The 11,916-nt window shown below is 41.1% G+C and overlaps 1 protein-coding gene across 3 annotated transcripts in view; it reads right to left on the bottom strand.

The window, feature by feature from the left end:
- GABPB1 (GA binding protein transcription factor subunit beta 1) overlaps window positions 1-11,916 on the bottom strand; it is a 975,210-nt gene that overhangs the window by 885,087 nt on the left and 78,207 nt on the right. The window lies entirely within an intron of this gene.

The raw sequence follows: 11,916 nt of genomic DNA, 5'->3' as shown, positions 1-11,916 counted from the left end.
CCAGGCAGCCTTTCCACCCCTGACCTCAAACCACAGAACCCACCCCTCACCCCCGCCACACGCCTTGGACAGAGCTCAGGCTCCGTAGCCAAGAACAAAGCCAAGGGTATGCAGAATAAGTGGCCGGAATGATGGGTATTATGCCTGCTATTCCTTCTCTCTCAGCAGCAGGGAGGGAGGGAGGGAGGGACGGAGGGACAGGCACTTAGAGAGCCGCTGCCCTGCTGGCCACATGGGGCTCAAGGACACGCAGATGCTATCAGGTAACACAGTGAATTTTCTAAATTACCACATAACAACTTACTGTTGTAGAGAGATGAGAAAACACAGATAAGCAAAAAGAATAAAAATGGAAACATCATCCAGACTTCATTGTTTTTAACATTTGAAAGGATGAGTGTGTGTGTGTGTGTGTGTGTGAGAGAGAGAGAGAGAGAGAGAGAGAGAAGGGGCATGCAGACACTACTGTGAAGAGGACAACATGACTCCTGGAGCCTCCTTCTGAGGAGAAAGGGGTCATCAAATGCATGCTCTGGTTTCTCTTCAGATGGCATAAATCTCTTGCCTTTTACAAAATATTTTCGTGGAGACGGAAAAAGTAAAAAGTGATCAAATGCCGGGGACCTGGGGGATCAGTCGGTGAAGCTATGGACGCTATGGACTCTTGGTTTGGGCTTAGGTCATGATCTCAGGGTTGAGAGATGGAGCCGCGTGCCAGGCTCTGGGTTTACCGGGGAGTCGGCTGGAGAGAATATCTCTCCCTCTCCCTCTGTCCCCCTCCTTGTGCTCCCTCTCTCTCTCTCTCTCTGAGATAAAGAAATCTCTTTTTTTTAAGTGATTAAATGCTTTCAAATTGCCAAATAGAATAGAAGTTTTTGTTTCTAATCTTCATCTTTCTTTTCCTCTTGATGGTATTGGACATCAATACCATCTACTACTTCCTTGTCCTTGTCCCCTCGGGGCTTTCCGGAAATGGCCTGTCACACCCTCCCTTCTACCTCTCTGCTGTCCCCTCCGATCAGGCTGTAGGTGTTGGCATGCTCCAGGGCACTGCCCTACTCTCATCTTTTTCCCTAGGTGGCCTTACCTCCTTTTGTGGCTTAAATGTTACCTATGTGATATCCACATAGATACAGAGCCCGTGTCAAGTTTATACCATGAGTCCCTCCCAGTTTCTAAGCTCTAAAATCTCTTATCCAACTGCCTCCCTGGCCATCCGTCTGCATGGTGTCAACAGATTCTGTATGGGAGGAAAAGCTTCTCCCTGGCAGTCTTCTTGCTATATCCTCCCCTTGCAAGGAAAGAGAGCTCTAGTCTCCTCCTCTTCTCATGAGACCCCAATCCCTTTATGAAGGCTCTACCCTCCAGAACTTACTACACCTAATTCTCTTCTAATACTATCACTTTGGGTGTTGGGCTTCAACATATGAATTTGAACAGGCAGTCCATAACAGACTGCATCTTAAAACTGGTGAAATCTGACTTAGGCCTATTAGCAGTATTGTACAGATACCAGTTTCCTAGTGTTGACATTTTACTAAAGCTACGTAAGATGTTACCATTAGGTAACATTCGGTAACAGAAGGATTCGTGGATTCTGCACCATCTGTGCAACTTGTTCTGGATTTATAATTATTTTGAAATAAAAGGTTTTTTCAAATTGTTACTGAAAAATTTACAGTAAGATATCACTTCACACCCACTAGGATGGCTATAATCAAAAAGACAGATGAGGGGCACCTGGGTGGTTCAGATGGTTAAGCGGCTGCCTTCGGCACAGGTCATAATTCTAGAGTCCTAGGATCGAGTTTCACATCAGGCTCCTTGCTCAGCAGGGACCTGCTTCTTCCTTGCCTGCCGTTCCTCCTCCTGCTTGTGCTTGCTCTCTGTCTCTCTCACATGCTCGCTCCATCAAATAAATAAATAAAATCTTAAAAAAAAAAAAAAAAGGTAAGAGACCTGGCTGGCTCAGTCAGTAGAGCATGCGACTCTTGATCTCAGGGTGGTGAGTTCAAGCACCACGTTGTATGTAGAGACTACTTTAAAGAGAAAAAGAAGATAGATAATAACAGGTGTTGGTGGAGGTGTAGAGACATTAGAGCCCTCATACATTGCTGGTGGGAGCGTAAAGATGACGTAGCCCTTTTGGAAAACAGTTGTTCAAAAAGCTAAGCATAAAATTCCCTTATGAATCAACAATTCCACTACTAGGTATACCCTTAAGAAAATTTACAGCTACACAAAAATTTATACATGTTATTCACAGCAGCATGATTCATAATAGCCAAAAAATGGAAACAACCCAAATGTCCATCCATGGGTGAATGGGTAAATAAAATGTGGTATAGCCATACAACAGAATATTATTCCATAAGAAAAAGGAATGAAACACTGATCCGTGTTACAACATGGATGAACCTTGAGACCATGATAAGTGAAAGAAGCCAGTCACAAAAGACCACGTATTGTATGATTCTATTTCTATGAAATGTCCAGAATACTCAGATCTGTAGAAATAGAAAGCATGTGACTGGCTACCAGGAGCTGGGGCAGAGGGGGAAGGAGTCAGAAGTTGACAGCTAAGAGGAACAGGGTTCTTTGAGGGGAAGGGGTGAGGAAAATGTTTCTTGTGATGGCCATACAACTCTGTGAATATACAAAAAGCACTAAATTATTCATCTTAAATGGATTTATTTGGGAATTATACCTCAAAAAAAGCTGTTGATTTAAAAAAAAAAAAAAACAGATGGAAAAGAACAAGTATGCCTGGGAAACATAGGTTTTGGGGGAGTGAATTTGGACTCCAGCAATACTGCCAATGGTATAAATCTTTCATGGGACCAGGGGTGTGGAAGTAATACGACGGTGTAAACAGCTGACATTTATCTAGCACATAAAAAAAATCACCAAGCCCCAAGTTAGGCATTTTAAATAGAAAAGTTTGTTACTTTCTCTTCAAGTATTGTATCTATCCATTATCTCTCTTCTCTCCTTCTGCAACTCCAGTTACACTATATTAAACTTTGTTCCATTACCTCATATACATAATATATTTAGTATTTATGTATGTATTATATGTTAAATAAATTACATAGATATATGTTATATATATATGTGTATAATATTCTTTTCTCTATTTTTTATCTTTTTGCCTCTCTGGGTTTCAGATGAAAATTTTTTCTGCCCTATCTTTGAGTTCTCTTTTCAGATGCATCTAATATGATAATAAACCTGGGTATTGATTTCTTAATATGTTATTGTACTTTTTCAGCTGTAAAATTTTCACTTGGTTCTTTTTTTACAGTTTTTAATTCCTTACCAAATCTTTTCATCTTGAGCACAATAAACTTTTTTAAATTGCCACTGAATAATATAAAAGGCTCCTAGAAATGGAAAGACATACCACATCCTCAGAGAGAAAACACACGATAACAAAGATACCATTTTTCTTAAATTAATTTATAAATTTAACACATTCCCAGTGAAAACCCCAGTAAGCATTTTAGAGATTCTGTTTTGGATTTCATTAGCTACTTTTATCATTCACAGGAAAAATAGATAAACTAAAATAGTAAGGAACACTCTGTAAAACCAAGAAGGTATTAAAATACATTATGAATCTTCAATAATTAAAAGATTGAGAAACTGATATATGAACAGACAAAAGGAAAAATAAATTCAGATACATACAGCAATTTAGCATATAATAAAAATAACATCTCAGCTCAGAAGGAAAAAGATGAACAATTTAATAAATAGCAACAAGAAGGTCAGAGGGAAAAAGATGAACTCTTCAATAAACGGGAACCAGGAGAGCCATCTGGAAAAAACTAAGTTGGATTCCTTACACCAAGAAATTAATTTTTCTTTTAACTCAAAGATTTAAACTTGGGGCGCCTGGGTGGCTCAGTGGATTAAGCCTCTGCCTTCGGCCCAGGTCATGATCTCAGGGTCCTGGGATCAAGCCCCTCATTGGGCTCTCTGCTCCGCAAGGGAGCCTGCTTCTCCCTCTCTCTCTGCCTGCCTCTCTGCCTACTTGTGATCTCTGCCTGTCAAATAAATAAATAAAATCTTAATAATAATAATAATAATAATAAATCAAAGACTTAAACTTAAAAAATAAAGCCATATAGTCACATGAAACCATCACCATAATCAAGATTACAGTTTCATAGATGTATGTCTATGTCCAAATTCATCAAATTATATGCATTAAATATGTGCAATTTTTGGTATATCAATTCTGTAGAGGCCACTTTGGGCAAAAAGGTTTGAGCAACAGAATGTGGAAAGAGCCCTCAGGGTTCCCCTGGCTGATTACAGACAGGCCCATCAGCTGACCTACCTGGAAATCTCCATAAGCCCTAACTGACCTACGTGCTACTTAAAACTAGGCACAGTTATCAAAAAGGGGGAAATTCCATACATGGCCATACCGCCTCACCCTCCCTCTTTCTACACAGCCCCGGCCCAATGCTTCTGCGGTAGATAGCCTCTCCTCTGTTCTGTCCCAGATCCCTTGCGCATGTATTCAGTAAATTTCTTTGTTCTGCCTCCAGTGAGTTCTTTTACTGCCATGGAGGGAGGGGCTCCCCCCAGATCATCATCCACATTTGAGGGCCCTCATCTGATTGGGAGATACCACATTTAGATGCCACAAATCAAACTTAACTGAAGCTGTTCTAAAAAAAAAAAAAAGAAAAAAAAAATCAAGATGGAAATACCATGGAGAAAATTCAGGATCTCTGATGTTCAACCTCAAAGTGAAGAATATATCCTAAAAATCCAAAAATCCTAAAATCCAAAAATCATAAATTCAAACATAGTAAAACACATACACACAAGTCGAGTCAAAAGATAATGACAAACAGAAAAAAAAAATGTTTGCAAGTCACAGTACAAGGGCAAGAAGAAAAAGACCAGCACCCTAGTCAAAAAATTGGGCAAAAAAATAGAGACAGAAATGAGCAGAAAGGGAAATAAAGAACCCACAATTGAGAACATCAACTTAAATCTACAATGAGCTACCATTTTTCCCCTAACAGAATAGCAGAAGACAGGCTTGCTAATACACTCTGTATGCAAGGCCACAGGGAAACAAGCATTCTCATACCCAGGTGTCTGCAGGGCATTCTGGAAGTACCTACCAGAACTGAAAATGTACCTGCCTATTCTGCTTCAGGATATACTTGGACATATGTGACAGGACAAGTGTTCTTCTTTGTGGCAGCACGGTTGTAATAACAAAACACTGGAAACCACCCAAATGTCCACAGCCAGGAGACTAAGTAAACTAAGGGCACCTGCATACAACACAACCACACAAAAGAATGAGCACATTCTGTCAAAAAAGAGACAACAGGCCCAAAACAGAGTCACTTATGCTCAATTCCCATCAACCGAATAAGACTTAATACCAAACTTAATTACAGTTTCAGCCTCTGAGGAATTGGGATCTTAAACCAGTCAACCTGGAATTCCTTGGTCAGCACTTGGTAGGTAATCCGAGCGACTGACTTCTGCCATCCCCTAAAGGAAGGTGACCTTGCCACTCGAATCCCTAACATCGTTTTCCCACTCCCTCCTGCCTGTAAAAACCTTTCATTGTGTGGAGCTCCTCTGAGCTCCTATCTGTCTGCCAGGAGGGATATGGCCCAATTCGTGAATTGTTGAACAAAGCCAGCAAATCTTTAAAATTTACTCACTTGAATTTTACTTCTTAACCGCTCCAAGGAACATCCAGGAAAATGCCGAGTTGCTGAACAATGTCTACCTTTTGTGTAAAGAAACAGGGAGAGAGGAATGTGGGTGGCTCAGTCAGTTGGGCGTCCCACTCTTCTAAAGGTATGGCTAATGACCTTTTTTTAAAAAAAAAATTTTACTTATTTATTTGACACACAGAGTTCACAAGTAGGCAGAGAAGCAGGCACAGGCAGAGGGAGAGAAGGGGGAGGAAGCAGGCTCCCAGCCAAGCAGAGAGCCCGATGCGGGGCTCGATCCCAGGACTCTGAGATCATGACCTGAGCCAAAGGCAGCAGCCTCACCCACTGAGATACCCAGGTGCCCCTGGGCATCCCACTCTTGATTTCAGCTCAGGCAGGGTGGTGGGATCAAGCCCTAGGTCAGGCTCTGTGCTGGGCATGGAGTCTTCTTGTTCCTCTCTCTCTCACCTCCTCTCTCAAATAAGTAAGTACTAATATCATTAAAATAAAAAAATTAAAAAAAAAAAACAGAGAGAAAATGAGAATACAGCTTTTATGTCCCCAGAAAATCTGCTGGAATTCTTGAAAGCCAATAATAATGATAGTTACCTGGAACAGGAATTGAGCAGTTGGGGCAAGGAGGTAGGAGGAGGACTTCTCACAGATACCGTTTACAACTTTATGTCTTACTGTATTTATTGACTAACTTAATATGCTCATTTACTTATTTATGTAAAGAGAATTTGCTACCTATTAAAAATTAAATCTGGGGCGCCTGGGTGGCTCAGTGGGTTAAGCCGCTGCCTTCGGCTCAGGTCATGATCTCAGAGTCCTGGAATCGAGTCCCGCATCGGGCTCTCTGCTCAGCAGGGGGCCTGCTTCCTCCTCTCTCTCTGCCTGCCTCTCTGCCTGCTTGTGATCTCTGTCAAATAAATAAAATCTTAAAAAAAAAATTAAATCAAATAATTTTTTATATTGTAATTACAATAAAACCTAACTTACTTAAAATGGCTTTGAATGATTTGCACGGACTGACCCCTGTTCCCCTCGGCTCCTATCCCGACCACCCTATACGCACACCCTGCTCACTTCGCCACAGCCTCAGACCTGCTTTCATCCCTTCAAAGAGGTCGATTTATTTCTCATTTCAAGGACTCTTGTCACCAGACAGAACTCAAAATTCAACTTAAAAATCTCTCCTTGGCTTTTTTCTTGACTTCCTCACTCTAAAATTTGCATCACTATCTCCTGCTATTGTCATCTTTTTCTTTTTTCCCTTTTTACCACTTAGCTTAATTTGCAATTAACCGTTGGTTTCATGGCTAACCCACAACTTCGGGGGTGTAAATTCTTTAAGGCCCGTATGGATTTTGTTTACCACTTTAGCGCCTTCCATCTTGTACAAAGTAGGTGACTAATAAATACTAGTTGAATGGAAATTTTTAAAAATCCTGGTTGGAGGTAAAGAGTAGAGAATGGGAAGGAGAGCAGGACAAGGGCAACAACTGTTACTTCTAGGAAGTGGAGGTCAAATTGTCTTCCCAAGGCTCTCTCCTTTGTTACAAGATTACTCAAATGTGCCACATAATTTCACAAAAGAACAATGAAGACCCTCAAATCCCGAAATGGAGTTGAGCGTTTTCTGAGTACAAGTGGGAGAGGTTGCAGAAGTCAGCCTCTGATGGAAAAAGTCTGTGATTGTCTGAGAGAAAGAAATCCTCCCTATGTCTATACTCAGACCTCCAGGAGCCTAAGCATAGACAATCTGCTCTGGATTGTGTTAACATTGAGTCACCCAGGGTCCACCGGGAAAGTTTGAGAGCAAGGGATTGCAGGAAAGGGAGAATCAGAGCAGGCTCCGTTCCACTTCACCCAGGCCAGCCCGGTAAAGAACCGGGCTGGCCTGGGTCCAGCTCACTTCAGTTTGATCCTGGTTATGCTACCCTCAGGTTTTTGGAGACCGAGCAACCAGACTTTGGGAAATTTGAAGCTTCTGAACTACTGGAAGAAATTGCCCTGGAGGAAGCAAGAGGTTATCCCTGGATGCAGTGGACATCCTCCTGAAGAAAGGAAATTAGGACTGAGGGAGATATTAGAGCAGAGGTTGTTGGCTTGCTCAGGGGACATGCTCCCAGTGTGGGGAGGTGGACTGGCTGCACAGGACAGCAGATCAAGAATTCCCAGGGCCGGGGTTGGAGGGGTCAGGCACAGCCATGGGAGTCCCTGATAAGGTTAGATACAACTGGGTCCACATCTGGTGGCAATGAGAAGTTTTCTCTCTGCGTTTCCTTATCTCTCTCTCTCTGTTAGTATCTCTGTCTCTCTCTGTCTCTCCCCCCAACCCCCACTCTCTTTTCCCTCTTTCCCTACTACCTTGTGCTTTTCTTCTGAAACCCCTACCCTCCAGAAAAATCTTGTTGAACAAGTTACAGCTTGATTTCAACTGTGTGATGGGAAAGAGAGAAGGACTTATGGACAGCAAGAGAGGATAACAGCCTACAAGAAGAAAAACCCAGCCACGGGATGTCATCTAAAGCCCTCAGCCAGTTAGAAGCCAGCAGGAGGTAAGTGATCACAGATTTGTGGAATATGAAACTAGAGCAAGCATACTCTGGGGGAATTTCCAAAAGCACACTGGCAGGGAGTTGAGGAAAAGAGTCAAGTGAAAGACTGGATGTGGTGGTGGGGGTGGAGTGGTGGGGATGGAAGTTGGGTACCCAAATAATGAGTCCATGATTAAAGGAGCGAGACTGATACAAAGCGAAGGTCAAGCAAAGCTTTATTTGGCACCAAGCATCAGGAATCAGACTGACTGTCAAACAGACTGGTCGGGGCCACCCCTTATAGAAAGGACGACCCCTCCCTGCTTTCCAGACTAACTTTTATAGAGCAAAAGCCATGTGGTTGGGCCTGGCCACACACAGGTTGCCAATGAGATTGGAACACACACAGGAAACTCCACAATGATGCTAGGCAACTAACTGAATTACAATTTACACTAGTAGACATTTGAACCAGCCTATCACCTAGTTCAGAACTGGCGCCCAAAAGGTGCCCAAAAAGCGGGGCCCATACTCCTTGGTAGCTAGGAGACAGTATGTGCCCTCACTGATTGAATACCTCCTCCTGGCCTGACCCACCCTTGTATTTGGACTTAGTTACCTGGGACTGGTTTCCAGGACTTGCTTTTAAATAAGTTCTCCTGGGGGGGGGGGGGGGGTGGGGAGGTTAAGATCAATTTAAGTTTTACAACAAAATGGCAGTTCAACAGGGTGGGGCTGCTCTGGCTGAATAGACCCGTACAATAAATAAATAAAATCTTTTTTTTTTTTTTAATTATGTGTGCAGTAACAGGCACGGGATTATTTATAGTACCATTGTTTGTAACAGCCAAAACCTGGAAATAACGTAAAATCTTAGAATGGGTACACTGTTGATATCACAGAGCAGTACCTAACAGCAGTGAAACAGCCGGAGGTTTAAGCAGCAACATGGATAAATCTCAAACTTGATGCTGAATCAAATAAGCAAATTACCAAAGAATGGTTCCATTTAAGTAAAGTTCAGAAAGAGATCAAACAGTTGCTCAGAGTTGACACACAAATGCTAAATATATACAAAAGAGTCAAGGAAATGATTATCACAAAGTCAGAAAACTCAGAAGCATATTGAGGTCTGAGGGTAAAGACGTTGCTTCTGGAATCCTAGGAGTCTATTATTTAACCTGGGTGTTAAATTATACATGTACGTACATGACTTTAAAAAAAGAAAAAGAGGGGCGCCTGGGTGGCTCAGTGGGTTAAAGCCTCTGCCTTCAGCTCAGGTCATGATCCCAGGGTCCTGGGATCAAGCCCCGCATCGGGCTCTCTGCTCACCAGGGAGCCTGCTTCCCCCTCTCTCTCTGCCTGCCTCTCTGCCTGTCAAATAAATAAATAAAATCTTTAAAAAAAAAAAAAAAAGAGATTACTGTTTCATACATTTAAGTTAGCATACCAGCCTGGATATCCTGAACGTATCCTGTTCTGTAAAACTGAAGTATTTACTTCACTATGTATATTGAATAATCTTTGGATATCAATGATATTCTTCTAAGGCATCTTTTTTTTTTCTTCCAAGATTTTTGTTTAAATCCAACTTCATTAACATAGAGTGTAGTATTAGTCTCAGGAGTAGGATTTAGTGATTCATTAGTTGCATATAACACCCAGTATGCTCATCGCAAGGGCCTCCTTAATGCCCATTCGCTATCTAGCCCATCCCCCACGCACCTCCCTCCTGCAACCCTCAGTTTGTTTCTGAGAGTTAAGGGTCTTTTATGGTATGCGTCTCTCTCTGATTTTATCTTTTTTTATTTTTCCTTCCCTTCCCCTAATGTCCATCTGTTTTGTTTTTTAATTCCATATGTAAGTGAAATCCTATGGTATTTGCCTTCCTCTGATTTATTTTGTCTTGCATTATGTTTATTTATAATGAAATGCTTCAACCACGTCATTGCAAATGGCAAGATTTCATCCTTTATAATATATATATATACATATACCACATCTTCTTTATTCATTTATCAATGGACATGTGGTCTCTTTTCATACTTTGGCTATTGTTGATAATGCTGTCATAAACACTGGGGTGCATATATCCCTTCAAATCAGCATTTTTGTATCCTTTAGATAGATACCTAATAGTGTAATTGCTAGGTCATAGGGTAGCTCTATTTTTAACTTTTTGAGGATCCTCCATGCTGTTTTAAAGTTGGCTGTACCAGCTTGCATTTCCACCAACAGTGTAGGAGCATTCCTCTTTCTCCACATCCTCCTTGTTGTTTACTGTGTTGTTAATTTTAGCCATTCTGACAGGTGTGAGGTGGTATCTCCTTGTGGTTTTGATTTATATTATCCTGATGATGATATTGAGCATTTTTTCATGGGTCTCTTGGCCATTTGTATGTCTTCTTTGGAGAAACGTTACAGCATCTTTTTAATAGTCATAATTTACTTAACCAATCCCTATTTTGAGCATTTAGGTTGTTCTTAGTATTTTCCTGCTATGACTTATGCAGCAGTGAGCATCCTTGTAGTTTGATTTTTGCACTTATCTTTCAGAATGATGATGAAGAAAAAGCAAAGATTTAGTTTGAGTCTGGTGTTGTGGAAAAAGAGATTAGAGCAAGTACAAGAGACTTCCTGGGTTATATGTCTGGACACCTGAGTAAGGGTAAGTCATGTTAGACAGATATGAGCTAATATCTACAAAGGACTCAGAATAGGCAAGTGCTATGCAATTATTTGCTATTATTACTGGATTTGGTAAGAAATAGAGGGAGTTTGGGCTAAATGCCCCAATCAAAAGACACAGGGTATCAGAATGGATTAAAAAAAAAAACAACTATATGTTGCCTACAAGAAACTCATTTTAAACCCAAAGACACCTCCCGATTTAAAGTGAGGGGGTGGAAAACAATTTACCATGCTAATGGACATCAGGAGAAAGCAGGAGTGGCAATCCTTATATCAGATCAATTAGATTTTAAGCCAAAGACTCTAATAAGAGATGAGGAAGGATACTATATCATACTCAAAGGATCTGTCCAACAAGAAGATCTAACAATTTTAAATATCTACACCCCTAACGTGGGAGCAGCCAACTATATAAACCAATTAATAACAAAATCAAAGAAACACATCCACAATAATACTATAATAGTAGGGGACTTTAACACTCCCCTCACTGAAATGGACAGGTCATCCAGGCAAAAGATCAACAAGGAAATGAAGGCCTTAAATGACACACTGGACCAGATGGACATCACAGATATATTCAGAACATTTCATCCCAAAGCAACAGAATACACATTCTTCTCTAGTGCACATGGAACATTCTCCAGAATAGATCATATCCTGGGTCCTAAATCAGGACTCAACCAGTATCAAAAGATTGGGATCATTCCCTGCTTATTTTCAGACCACAGTGCTCTGAAGCTAGAACTCAATCACAAGAGGAAATTTGGAAAGAACCCAAATACATGGAGACTAAACAACATCCTTCTAAAGAATGAATGAGTCAACCAGGAAATTAAAGAAGAATTGAAAAAATTCATGGAAACAAATGATAATGAAAACACAACGGTTCAAAATCTGTGGGACACAACAAAGGCAGTCCTGAGAGGAAAATATATAGCGGAACAAGCCTTTCTCAAGAAACAAGAAAGGTCTCAGGT

Source organism: Mustela nivalis (genome assembly GCF_964662115.1).
Source record: "Mustela nivalis genome assembly, chromosome: 6".
Classification (NCBI taxonomy): Eukaryota; Metazoa; Chordata; class Mammalia; order Carnivora; family Mustelidae; genus Mustela; species Mustela nivalis.
This window is presented reverse-complemented; position numbering and strand designations above follow the sequence as displayed.